This window comes from Nicotiana tabacum, chromosome 22 (assembly GCF_000715075.1).
Source record: "Nicotiana tabacum cultivar K326 chromosome 22, ASM71507v2, whole genome shotgun sequence".
In the NCBI taxonomy this organism is placed as follows: Eukaryota; Viridiplantae; Streptophyta; class Magnoliopsida; order Solanales; family Solanaceae; genus Nicotiana; species Nicotiana tabacum.
The window spans coordinates 219,639,653-219,653,540 of NC_134101.1; the positions used below are offsets into that span (position 1 = coordinate 219,639,653).

Below are 13,888 nucleotides of genomic sequence, written 5' to 3' on the forward strand. Positions count from 1 at the left end.
TGAGAGATCTGCTCATCCAACAAGGATTACACAAGGTTCTAGATATTGATTCCAAAAAGCCTGATACCATGAAAGCTGAGGATTGGGCTGACTTGGATGAAAGAGCTGCTAGTGCAATTAGGTTGCACTTATTAGATGATATGGTAAATAACATCATTGATGAAGACACTGCACGTGGAAGAAGATAAAGCCATCTTGCTATTGAACTCATTGCCATCTTCGTACGATAATTTGGCAACAACCATCCTGCACGGTAAGACTACTATTGAGTTGAAAGATGTCACATCGGCTCTTCTACTCAATGAAAAGATGAGAAAGAAGCCTGAAAATCAAGGACAGGCTCTCATCACAGAAGGTAGAGGCAGGAGTTATCAAAGGAGTTCGAACAACTATGGTAGATCTGGATCTCGTGGGAAGTCAAAGAACCGATCCAAATCAAGAGTCAGAAATTGCTACAACTGTAATCAACCAGGTCACTTCAAAAGAGATTGCCCAAATCCAAGGAAGGACAAAGGTGAAACCAGTGGCCAGAAGAATGACGACAACACAACCGCCATGGTGCAAAATAATGATAATGTTGTCCTCTTTATAAATGAGGAAGATGAATGCATGCACCAGTCAGGTCCAGAGTCAGAATGGGTGGTTAACACAGCGGCATCTCACCATGCCACACCGGTAAGAGATCTTTTTTGCAGATATGTAGCAGGTGATTTCGGCACAGTGAAAATGGGTAACACAAGTTACTCAAAGATTGCGGGGATTGGTGACATTTGTATCAAGACAAATGTCGGATGCACATTGGTTCTAAAGGATGTGCGGCATGTACCTGATTTGCGGATGAACTTGATCTCGGGAATTTCTTTAGACCGAGATGCATACGAGAGTTATTTTGCAAATCAAAAGTGGAGACTCACTAAGGGATCATTGGTGATTGCAAAGGGAGTTGCTCGTGGCACGTTGTACATAACAAATGCAGAAATATGCCAAGGTGAATTGAACGCGGCACAAGATGAGATTTCTGTAGATATATGGCACAAAAGAATGGGTCATATGAGCGAGAAGGGATTGCAGATTCTTGCCAAGAAATCACTCATTTCTTATGCCAAAGGTACAACTGTAAAACCTTGTGACTACTGTTTATTTGGTAAGCAGCATAGAGTCTCATTTCAGCCATCGTCTGAAAGAAAATTGAATATACTTGATTTAGTATATTCTGATGTTTGCGGCCCAATGGAAATTGAATCAATGGGCGGTAACAAATATTTTGTTACTTTTATTGATGACGCCTCACGAAAATTATGGGTTTATATTTTGAAAACCAAAGATCAGGTGTTTCAAGTTTTCCAGAAATTTCATGCTCTAGTAGAAAGGGAGACGGGTCGAAAGCTAAAGCGCCTCCGAAGTGACAATGGAGGTGAGTACACTTCAAGGGAATTTGAAGAGTATTGTTCAAGTCATGGGATCAGACATGAAAAGACAGTTCCTGTAACCCCACAGCACAATGGCGTAGCCGAGAGGATGAACCGCACCATTGTGGAGAAGGTGAGAAGCATGCTCAGAATGGCTAAACTGCCTAAGTCATTCTGGGGTGAAGCAGTTCAGATAGCCTATTACCTGATCAATAGGAGTCCATCAGTTCCGTTGTCGTTTGAAATCCCAGAGAGAGTTTGGACCAACAAGGAGGTGTCCTACTCGCATCTGAAGGTGTTCGGTTGCAGAGCTTTTGCACATGTACCAAAAGAGCAGAGAACAAAGCTGGATGATAAATCTGTTCCCTGCATATTTATCGGATATGGAGATGAAGAGTTCGGGTACAGACTGTGGGATCCTGTAAAGAAGAAGGTCATCAGAAGCAGAGATGTAGTCTTCCGAGAAAGTGAAGTTGAAACTGCTGCTGATATGTTAGAAAAGGCGAAGAATGGTATAATTCCTAACTTTGTTACTATTCCTTCTACTTCTAACAATCCCACAAGTGCAGAAAGTACAACCGACGAGGTTGCCGAGCAGGTGGAGCAACCTGGTGAGGTTATTGAGCAGGGGGAGCAACTTGATGAAGGTGTCGAGGAAGTGGAGCACCCCACTCAGGGAGAAGAACAACCTCAACCTCTGAGGAGATCAGAGAGGCCAAGGGTAGAGTCATGCAGGTACCCTTCCACAGAGTATGTCCTCATCAGTGATGAGGGGGAGCCAGAAAGTCTTAAGGAGGTGTTGTCCCATCCAGAAAAGAACCAGTGGATGAAAGCTATGCAAGAAGAGATGGAATCTCTACAGAAAAATGGAAAATACAAGCTGGTTGAACTTCCAAAGGGTAAAAGACCACTCAAATGCAAATGGGTCTTTAAACTCAAGAAAGATGGAAATGGCAAGCTGGTTAGATACAAAACTCGATTGGTGGTTAAAGGCTTCGAACAAAAGAAAGGTATTGATTTTGATGAAATTTTCTCACCTGTTGTCAAAATGACTTCTATTCGAATAATTTTGAGCTTAGCAGCTAGCCTAGATCTTGAAGTGGAGCAGTTGGATGTGAAAACTGCCTTTCTTCATGGAGATTTAGAAGAGGAGATTTATATGGAGCAGCCAGAAGGATTTGAAGTAGCTGGAAAGAAACACATGGTGTGCAAATTGAATAAGAGTCTTTATGGATTGAAGCATGCACCAAGGCAGTGGTACATGAAGTTTGACTCATTCATGAAAAGTCAAACATACCTAAAGACCTATTCTGATCCATGTGTATACTTCAAAAGATTTTCTGAGAATAACTTTATTATATTGTTGTTGTATGTGGATGACATGTTAATTGTAGGAAAAGACAAGGGGTTGATAGCAAAGTTGAAAGGAGATCTGTCCAAGTCATTTGATATGAAGGACTTGGGCCCAGCACAACAAATTCTAGGGATGAAGATAGTTCGAGAGAGAACAAGTAGAAAGTTGTGGCTATCTCAGGAGAAGTACATTGAACGTGTACTAGAACGCTTCAACATGAAGAATGCTAAGCCAGTCAGCACACCTCTTGCTGGTCATCTAAAGTTGAGTAAGAAGATGTGTCCTACAACAGTGGAGGAGAAAGGGAACATGGCTAAAGTTCCTTATTCTTCAGCAGTCGGAAGCTTGATGTATGCAATGGTATGTACTAGACCTGATATTGCTCACGCAGTTGGTGTTGTCAGCAGGTTTCTTGAAAATCCTGGAAAGGAACATTGGGAAGCAGTCAAGTGGATACTCAGGTACCTGAGAGGTACCACGGGAGATTGTTTGTGCTTTGGAGGATCTGATCCAATCTTGAAGGGCTATACAGATGCTGATATGGCGGGTGACATTGACAACAAAAAATCCACTACTGGATATTTGTTTACATTTTCAGGGGGAGCTATATCATGGCAGTCTAAGTTGCAGAAGTGCGTTGCACTTTCAACAACTGAAGCAGAGTACATTGCCGCTATAGAAACTGGCAAGGAGATGATATGGCTCAAGCGATTCTTTCAAGAGCTTGGATTGCATCAGAAGGAGTATGTCGTCTATTATGACAGTCAAAGTGCAATAGACCTTAGCAAGAACTCTATGTACCATGCAAGGACCAAACACATTGATGTGAGATATCATTGGATTCGAGAAATGGTAGATGATGAATCTCTAAAAGTCTTGAAGATTTCTACAAATGAGAATCCCGCAGATATGCTGACCAAGGTGGTACCAAGGAACAAGTTCGAGCTATGCAAAGAACTTGTCGGCATGCACTCAAACTAGAAGACAGTGCTACCTCCTCTGGATGAATGAGACTGGAGGGGGAGATTGATGATGTCCATCTCATTGAAGAAGTATTAGGCATGTGCCTAATAAGAGTTTTCTTTGGTTTGGTAGCTAACCTTGTTGACTTGGTTTGGTTGGTAGCAAACCTTGTTGAATTAGTTTGGTTTGATAGCCAACCTTGTTGAATTTCTTTGGTTTGGTAGCCAACTTTGTTGAATTTCTTTGGTTTGGTAGCCAACTTTGTTGAATTGTGAAAAGTGTGTGTAAATTGTCAAATATGGTAGGCTTTAGAGAGTGAAGCTTTGACTATAAAAAGAGAGCTTCAACTCTCATTTCCACACACCAACAAAGAGAGAAAGAAAGAGTGAAGTTTCACATACAAGGTATAAGAAAATAGTCTGTGAGGAAAATAGAGAATGAGCGATATTGTAGTGAGGTGGGAATATCAAAAGAGGGTTATTTTCTTTTGAGTGTTGTAGTGGTATTTGGAGTATTTATCTCCGACCTACAAAGTGTAAAATTCCTTACTATAGTGATATCAGTTGCTCCTCTCGGGGTCGTGGTTTTTTCCCTTATTCAGAAAGGTTTTCCACGTAAAAATCTTGGTGTCATTGTTACTCTTTTATTCTTGTTAATTACCGTATCTCGGTGCTACATTATTATTCCGCTTTATTACCGTGAATATTATTTTGGTAAGGGGTTTATTCCCAACACTTACCCCTACCCTGGGATAGAGAGGCTGTTTCCATCTTCTTCTTCTTCTTCTTCTTCTTCTCCATTCCTCATCGTCCTTCACACCTCATCCTTCACCTACATGTATCACTACTCGATCACAAAATAACATCTTCAAACCTAAACATAACTTTGACTATATGGCCATCTTACCTTCTCTACTCCCACCTTCCACTGTGAAGCAGGCATCCAAGGATCCAAAGTGGCGTTTGGCCATGCAAGAGGAATTTGACGCTTTGCTCAAATACAAAACTTGGGATCTAATACCTCCTGATCCCAAGCACAACATTGTTGATAACAAATGGATATCTCATATAAAACAGAAGTTTGATGGTTCTATTGATCGTTACAAAGCACTATTATTTGCCAAGGGATTTACACAACATCCCGGTGTTGACTTTCATTCCACATTCAGTCCTGTAATCAAGCCCACAACAATACGCATTGTGCTGTCTCTTGCCACTTGTTTTGCTTGGCCCCTTCATCAACTAGATGTCAATAATGCTTTCCTTCAAGGTCATCTTAAGCAACCAAAAGGTTTTGAACATCCAGACTATCAAAATCACATATGTCGCCTTCAGAAGGCCATTTATGGGCTCAAACAAGTCCCACGAGCGTAGTATAATGAACTCAAGGATTTTCTTGTCTCACTTGGTTTTAAATATTCTCAATCTGATGGTTCCCTGTTTATCTTTCACTCAATAGTTATAATGCTATATCTTCTTGTTTATGTTGATGACATTGTAGTGACAGAAAATAATGAGATCTAGACAGCTATCAACAATATCAAGAATGCCTTATCTAAACGCTTTTCTGTAAAGGACCTTGGGCTACTGCATTATTTTCTGGGTGTTGAAGTACTTCCAAATGCAAATGGTTTGATCCTTTCCCAATCTAACTACATCTCAGATGTGCTCAAAGATTTTTCAATGGAAGAAAGCAAAGGTGTTCACTTCCCGCTATCTACCTCCACGCAACTTAAGTTGGATGATGGCTCTCCTCTCATTGATGCAAAGCATTATCGTTCTGCTATTGGCAAATTGCAGTACTTAGCTTTCACACGCCCTGACATAAGCTATGTTGTGAACAAGCTTTCTCAGTTTATGCATCGTCCAACTATAATTCATTGGACTGCTGTCAAACGTGTTCTACGCTATCTAAAACAGACAATAACACATGGCCTCTTCTTCAAGAAACAATCTAATCATGCACTCCACATTTATTCCGATGCTGATTGGGCAGGTGATCTCACTGATTGATCATCCACTTCTGCTTATGTCATTTATCTTGGTTTAAATCTCATTAGTTGGTCCTCCAAGATACAATGTTCCATCGCTCATTCATCCACCAAAGCAGAATATAGAGCAGTTGCTGGAGCCGTTGCCGAAGGAAATTGGATTATGAATTTATTATCTGAACTCCATGTTCCTATATCCACTACTCCAACAGTTTACTGCAACAACATCGACACCACTTATCTCTGCTAAAACCCAGTATTCCATAGTCGGATGAAGCATATTGCAATTGACTTTCACTTTATTCGTGATCAAGTTCAACAAAATCGCATCAACATTGTTCATGTTCACTCTGCTGATCAACTCGCTGCATATACTCACTAAGCCCCCAGCCACTGCATCGTTTCAACGGAATCTCATCAAGTTAGGAGTCGTTAACACTTTCCCTAACTTGAGGGGGCATAAAGGAACAATATTAGTTGTTGCTTAATATCATATCTAACAATATCATTAGCTTGATTTCAGATTTGATTTTATTCTAAAGATCTGATTTTATTTTATGATGATTGTAATATGTTGGGATTAGGATTGTATCTTTGTAATTTAATGTCTTTCCTTTCACCTTACCTATAAATCTGGGATTCAATTCCCAATTAACTGTATAAAAAGGAGATCATCATAATACAACACATACAACTTTCACTCATTCATCTCTATCTCTGTTATGTTGGTCGTGGTCAAAATAATGAGGTGCCATACCGGAAGTTAAAAAACCAAATATTGACAATGATAAATTAGATTAAGAAAAGAAAATATATCAAAGAAGAAATTATAATTTAATATGATTTTGTCAATGTTTACCCTTAAAATCGGAGAACAATTGACTTTATACGCAGTTTTAAGGATACGTGATATAACTTGATACAAATTTAAAAAAAAACAGATTAATATTGAAATTGATGATAAGAGAATAAATGCAAACCACAAAAATTGAACGGCCTTGGCCTTTGAGTTTGATCACCCTCGAACCAAGAAATACCTCAACTGATATATGAATAACAAGATGATAAGAGCTAGAGATAGCAATGTATTGCTTTTTGCCGCGTATTACAATGTGTTTTACAAATTATCAAACCTCCCTTTATATAGTAGGGGAGTCCTACTCTTGATATAATTCTATAAAAGATAACCAATCTCGTGATTTGCTCATTGATCGGCCTCTCCTTGACACGTGCCGAGATTTCTGCGGTGATCTCCAACCGATCCAGGATACTTCGGCCTTCCGTTATTTGGCTCGACAAAGTTTCCTCGATCTTGTTAGGTCCTGGAGTCATGAGCTCAATGATTTAACTTCGCACCTTGGTTCGATATAACTCGGGCTCGAGCTTTGACCTATCACGTTTCAATCTCGGCCAGTCATACAATGGACAAACCCGATTTCACTGATACAATCAATTAACCAACATAAATAATTTAATAAAAAGGAAAAAAAATTACAAGAAAATAAACAACTCAAGGATTGAGGCATATGACATGCGCCTAAGCCGCACATCTTTGTGTTGTATTCTTACCGGTTAGACCAAAAACCTCCTCCTTCTCTCTAGGAAGAAGGGTGAATAGTAATTCCGACACTATTCATCGGCCATAATTCCGGAATCCGGCGGTGGATTGTCACAAATTTGGTGTCAAAAGAACCCCTTTCTCTTTGCGAACAATCCTCATTTGGTTTCATCATCAATTCTATATCCATTTGGGACAGATTTTAAATTTTTCTACACTATTACTATAGCTCCGAGAATTCCAGATTTTCAACTAGGCATCTGTCTCCGCGATGTAGTGTAGCAATCTACTGTAACGTAGTTGAAACTATTGCGTAATAGAGCCCTTCCATGGCAGCAAACGTCTCTCCCCAGCCTTTGGCTGTGGGAGAGCAGAATTCAAACTCTAATGAAGTTATTCCAAACATTAACAACATTCGTATATATGCAGCAAGTTTGAATCACAAATAATCTGCCGCACCTCTCACAAAAACGACTTTGAAACCTTTTGAAATTGTTCATGGAATCCATACGATTCAGTTTTCATTGGAGGAACGTGAAGAATTTGCAAAGGAGGAAGGATTACACCAAGCTGTGATCATTAAATTGTCCAGCGACGCACTAAATCTGCAGGTTTTAAGGAATAATCTGCTGAAAATCATTGGCATCAAAGGTAATTGCTTGTTAGGTTCATTGGCCCAACGACAACTCTTAATTCGTTGTGATCAATATGAAGATTATGTGTATTGTTTAGCGAGAGCTGTGAATTACTTTCAACACAATGGAAAAGAGCATCAATATAGAGTTTTTCCATGGACTGTTGGTTACAATCATAAGGAAGAAACCTCTAAGGCTGATGTTTGGATTTCGCTGCCGAACTTGTCACCAGAACTATTTGCACATAAGGCTTTACTGTCTATTGCAGCAGTAGTGGGAAAACCTATTGCAATTGATAAGGCAACTCAAATAAGATCACGTCCTACCACAGCAAGGGTTAAAGTGATTGTGGATGTACTGGACACACTTCCTGAAAAGGTTAGGCTTCAATATCTTGATGCTAAAACTGGTAAGATTGTCGATGATTACCAGGAAATTATCTATGATAATTTGCCTTCGTATTAGTGCCATTGTAAGCATCAAAGAATGAAGAAAATCAATGTCGACGCTTAAAAGGAAAGGCAGTTCAAGATGCTCGTGTTTGTGATGAAACAGTTGAGAATGAGCATCAAATAGTTGAAAAATTGCAGGGTGTTGCAAGAGTGTTTTTGAATGCTAAGAGAGTCGGGAAACAACCTATAGAAGGATCACAAAGTGATAATAACACTAGGCAGCAGGTGTGTGATGATTTGAGTAAAAGAGCAGATGCTACAGGTGTTCGAGATGTTGTGCAATTAGAAAAAACTAGTGGAAGTAAGGGTCCAGTTGTTCATGATCGAGATATGAATTCCAAGGGTGAAGCAGCTGGTGTATATGTGGTTTTGGAGGCTGGGCAACCTGGTCAAGGAAGGGATCAGATGGAGCCTCAGAATCTAATCTTATCACTACAGGTACTGGGCAAAATACTCTAGCGCAAGGGCAGAAAATAGCAGTTGTTTCTAGTGTTGCTACAATTCCAGTTTCTGCAACTCGTGCTAGGGTATCGACGGAATTGAATTCTGTTACAGTTCCTATATCTGTTCGTGCTTCATCAGGGGTTACTAAAGGACCAGGGGATAAGCAAAATTCTGATGAAGTTGAGCGTCAAACAGTTAATGCAGATGTGATTCTTTATGCAGGCCAAGCTGGTGCAATTCTAGAAAACAAAACTGATGCTCCTGAGTTGAAGAAAATTGTTGATCGAGTGGTGTCTAAGATTGATAAACCTACTGCTGCAAATGCAAAATCAGCAGGTTTACAGGCTGAAACTAATGACGCTTCTAAGGAAGGTGTAAAGAGTGATAACATTCATGGGGAAAAGGCTGAAAACTGGACAATGGTGTCCAGCAAAATAGGATCTCCAAGAAATAAAAAAGTGCAGCAGCTGGCGCAAAAGCAAGGAGTTGAATTTTCTAATTCTTTTGATGCCTTAAGCAACGACCAGAAACAAATGGTGAATAAGGAGAGGAAGAGTATACAGCAGGTTCTGATGCACGAACCTTTTTTGGATGATACTGCGACGACTATGAAACAGTGTGATCGCGAGGCAGCTACAAAATCTGGGATGCATAAATCTCCAGGCAGTCCAGAACAGCAGATACGTTCTAATGCAGAGGCACACAACTCCAATGCACCTACATTGCATTTCTTCAATCCACAGGTTGAACAAATTATTAAAAATATTCAAAAAGAAATGATGATGAACAATCTCATGGTCAAACAACCTTTGGTCACCTTAAACAAATCTGTTTTTGAGGTTCCTTCTCAGTCAATGGAATATTGTGGAGAGGTTGAAGGTGAAACTGGGCAACTTATGTTATCAACGGGGAATAACAATGATGCTATACAAGGAAATTTGAGGCTGATGGCTATCAAGTGTAAACTTTGGCAAGAACAACGGGAGGATGATGATGAAGAGGATTGGGGAGATGGTTTTGCTGGCTATTCATCAGAAGAGGCTGATAGTGAGGCTAATCATGAGAGTGAAGGTGAGGAGATTGATTCCTTAGCGATGGTAATATCTGAACGAGTGCCAACAGCAAGTCCAACGAGCAATTTGAACTCCAATGCTCCTGCATTCGTTCCCAGAAATCCTTCATCTCCAACTTTTCAAAATGCAGTAGCTGGAACACCTACAACTACTGTGCAACAACAACAAATTAATCCTAACACCTCAAACACAAAGCCTAAGGGTGATCGAACAAAAACAGGAACACCAACATCTGGGCAGTTCCAAACTGTGACAACAAGTGCTACTGCAAGAATATCTACAAGGCAAGGTACGCCAGCTGCAACTCATATAGGTGCAACATCGACAAAATAGGCCACGTCAGGTATCCATACAAGTCCTATTGAACAGCAGCAACAAAATGATCCAAACGCTACAGCTAGGACTCCTACTGGTGATTGCAAAACAGTAACAATTTCACAGGTTGGGCAGCAACAGCTCGTAACCACTGCTCCAGTTATTTTGTTAGACGAAAGACAACTTTTGGATGCAATGGTAAGTTCTGATCCTAAAAAAGCTTTAAATCATGCTATTTCAAGCACTGGTGATGAGAATATGAGCAGGAACAAATCACAACAAAGTAAGGCAAGTCTGGTTACTGCACAAGCTGGCAATACATTGATGACTCAGGGTGTTTCTCAAGACATGCCAAATCCACTATTGGTAGGTAGAGATATATATGAAGAAGGGGAGGAAGATGATATCTTAAATCAATGTCGGGCAGAGGCATCAAGAAAAGGTGACCTATAACCTATGCATAGTGGAAAAATAAAGAAGGAATATACAAGGAAAAATAGTTGGGACAACAAGGTCAACGATTTTTTAAATGTTAGGCGACCTCCAATGAGAGTTGCCAAACAAAAGAAGGTTGCCCTAACTACATCTACAAAGTCCAATCATTCAAAAAAGAAATCATGATTTTTGAATACATCTTGAAGAATTGGGGTTGTGATGAAAAAGAATTACAACTTGAAGAAATTACAAGTTCGGACAAGAAGGGACAACATTTTAATTCCTTCATCATTTTATTCTACCATTATATTAGCATACTCATTTGTAATATCATCACAGAGTATATTATAAACTCTGTGATGATCATTGAATATTTGGTACTTTCTAGTTCTTATTTTTTACATGCATGCTAGTAGGTGAGGTTTTTTATGCCTCAATAGGATTAGTAAGGTAAGGTTTAGCACGATTTGTGTTTCCTTGGTCCTATGCCTTTGGAAATTATCCACACGGCTATAAGATTATATGCCCTCGTGAGACTTTGTAGGCAGCTACACCATGAATCCTCTACATGAGGATGTCATAGGCAATGTGAGGCGCAGAGGAGTGATTATATAGCCAAGGCATATGGGTAACAATACCGATGCTATTGTCCCCCTTATTTGTACTTTTCCTAATTGTTGTATTTTTCTTTTCTTCTATCAATAAAAAACTAGCCCTAGACACTTGCCTAGCGAATTGCCAAAAAAAAAAAGGATTGAGGCATCTGTCGTGGGAGTTGATACTGGAATCAATCCACTAATTATCTGATTTTTAGGAATATGTTTTAGGTTTTTTAGAAGTTAGCCTTTCTGCTATGAAAGTAGAGTTTTTAATACTCTCTCTGTTTGATTTTTTTCGCAATATTAGAGCTAAATTGACCAATTTTTGCTGTACGAAAGCAATATATATATATATATTCCACTTTCATGGAAAAAATAAAGAAAAACAAAAGTGTGAAGGTTCTAGAATTGTTTTTTATATAAATGCCAAAGAGAAAGTACCAACGGACCTAGTTTTTGCTTCAATCAACTTCAACAAAGACCATAAAAAATGTACACCACGAAAATCATAGAGAGAATGAAATTATGAAGATGTTGGTATCATTAAGAGTAAACACCATGCCAAAATTATTTATACTTTGGGCAAATGTGTTCTACAAATCTCTTATATTATTACACACACCAAGTTTTTTTTTCTTTTTTTATAGTTTTTTTTTTAATTACATCGGGGAACAATTAACATAAAGGGAATGTTAAGCTATTGATGGGATCTGAAACCTCCACCGCAACAGTAGGTAAGGAGTTTATCAAGTAGGCTAGCCCTTCACCCCTACTAGATAGGTTTTATTACACATTGCATCGGTTTTATTTTTGTGCACATAGCAACGAATTTAAGTTATATGCACCGATAATTTTTAAGTCAGCAAAAGTAGCAATAACATTGGCTAATGCTCCAACCAAATCCCAAATGACAAGCTCCATGAATAGCCCCCTCCCATTTGATGCATTGGTTGTCACAGTCTTCAGTAACAACACAAGCCCCTTTCCATGTTGCGCTGGGCGTTTCACAGCCAATTGCTTCTGCCTTTTGCATTTCTGCGTTAATAGAATAGAAAGTAACAACTCATAGGTTTACATTAGTTATGTTCCTAAAAGAAAAAATACTTTCTTAGATTTTTTTAAGTATTGATTGAGAAATGAAATATAGGATATAAGTTATATACGTTACTAGTTATTGCACTATCAATATAGTTTAACAAGTGATAGTATGTTAGTTACCATATCTATCAATTTATTAAGTGATTATTAGAAGCTGAAGTCTATCGGAAACAATCTCTCTACCTTCACCAGGTAGGGGTAAGGTATGCCCCGGACTCCACTTGCGAAATTATACAGGGTTTATTATTGTTGTTGTTGTCGTTGTTGTTATTAAGAGATTATTGAAATAGATATATATCTGCAATGATCTTACAAGTGACCTGATTCACGTAAATATATTCTACATCGCCAGTGAGTAGAACTTAAACTCTAAGAAAAAAAATATTGAGTTTAAGTTTTGTAAACTAACAACGTATAGATTTCCCATACAATCGATATTGAGTTGACCCTTTAATAATTGGTAACTCTTCATAGTGAGCTTGATACGATAATTCGGAAAATACGAATAACCTGTTATGGCAAGTTATATATATTATATTGATAGTGCAAAAATTCTTCACGCTCAATATCATATGATTTAAATTCACGAGTATTAGTTAGTGTTAGGCATGATTTATAATATATTGGTTACTCACCAGTTGATGCAATGAGGAAGCATAAGAAGAGAGCAAGAAAGGCAACATAGAGAGACTTATCCATATTTTTGAATTGTGTTTCTTGATTCTTAATTTGTGACTAAGTGAGGATTTAACTTTTCACATTTTATAGAGAGGGACAGTCATTGTTTGTGAAACATACAAGAAAAGAAAGGGAATTAGAATCTTATATCCTCGTAAAAGAGGCAGAACATTCGGTCACATAATTAAATATTGTCCTAGATGTGATTAATTTGTTTTGATTCTCCATATGTTTAAACTTTTTGCCAAACATATGATTAGTTAGTTTTCAATTCAAAATTATCTACAACTACTTTTAACATTAATATTGGATGATGATTATAGGAACTTTTATAATTAAGGCCTTAAGGATTATACCCCAATTACTGATTTATAATTAAGAAGGATTACTCAAAAGCTTGATAAACATACGAAATTTTAGAACTGATAGTTATTTAGAATGTATTTTCCTTACAACATATTATTACTGTCCTTTAGATTAAAAGAGTGTGTTGTCTTATTATGTTATATATATTGGTAATCCTATGAGATGGGGTTGAATTAGGTAGAAAGTTCATTTTCTTATCAGAGTAAGGCCCTTCATATTCTATATTTATCATATATTAAATCCTCATATTATGTTATCCAGACTCCGGTTGTCCATGCTTAGGTATTCGGTAGGCGGAGATTACATTTTTTAGAATAGATTGATTGAACAGGTAGTTGTCTTTTTTATATAGTCTTTGGCTATCCTTACATCACGAGCCAACTTGTAAAAACGAGTCAAACTCAATTTCCATTTTCTTTTCAAGGTATAGATCAAAGCAATCACAAGACTCATGTGTAGCACTTATGGCACCATCACTCGCAAACATTCTGACTCCAACAAGAAACCCCAAACACGACC

The 13,888-nt window shown here is 38.3% G+C and overlaps 1 long non-coding RNA gene across 1 annotated transcript; it reads right to left on the minus strand.

The window, feature by feature from the left end:
- Nucleotides 1-11,818: 11,818 nt before the first annotated feature.
- Nucleotides 11,819-13,325, minus strand: LOC142176539 (uncharacterized). Its single transcript, XR_012705205.1, has 2 exons — nucleotides 12,961-13,325; nucleotides 11,819-12,262 (listed from the first exon to the last, which is right to left on the minus strand). It is a non-coding gene; the product is annotated as an uncharacterized LOC142176539 (long non-coding RNA).
- Nucleotides 13,326-13,888: the final 563 nt, after the last annotated feature.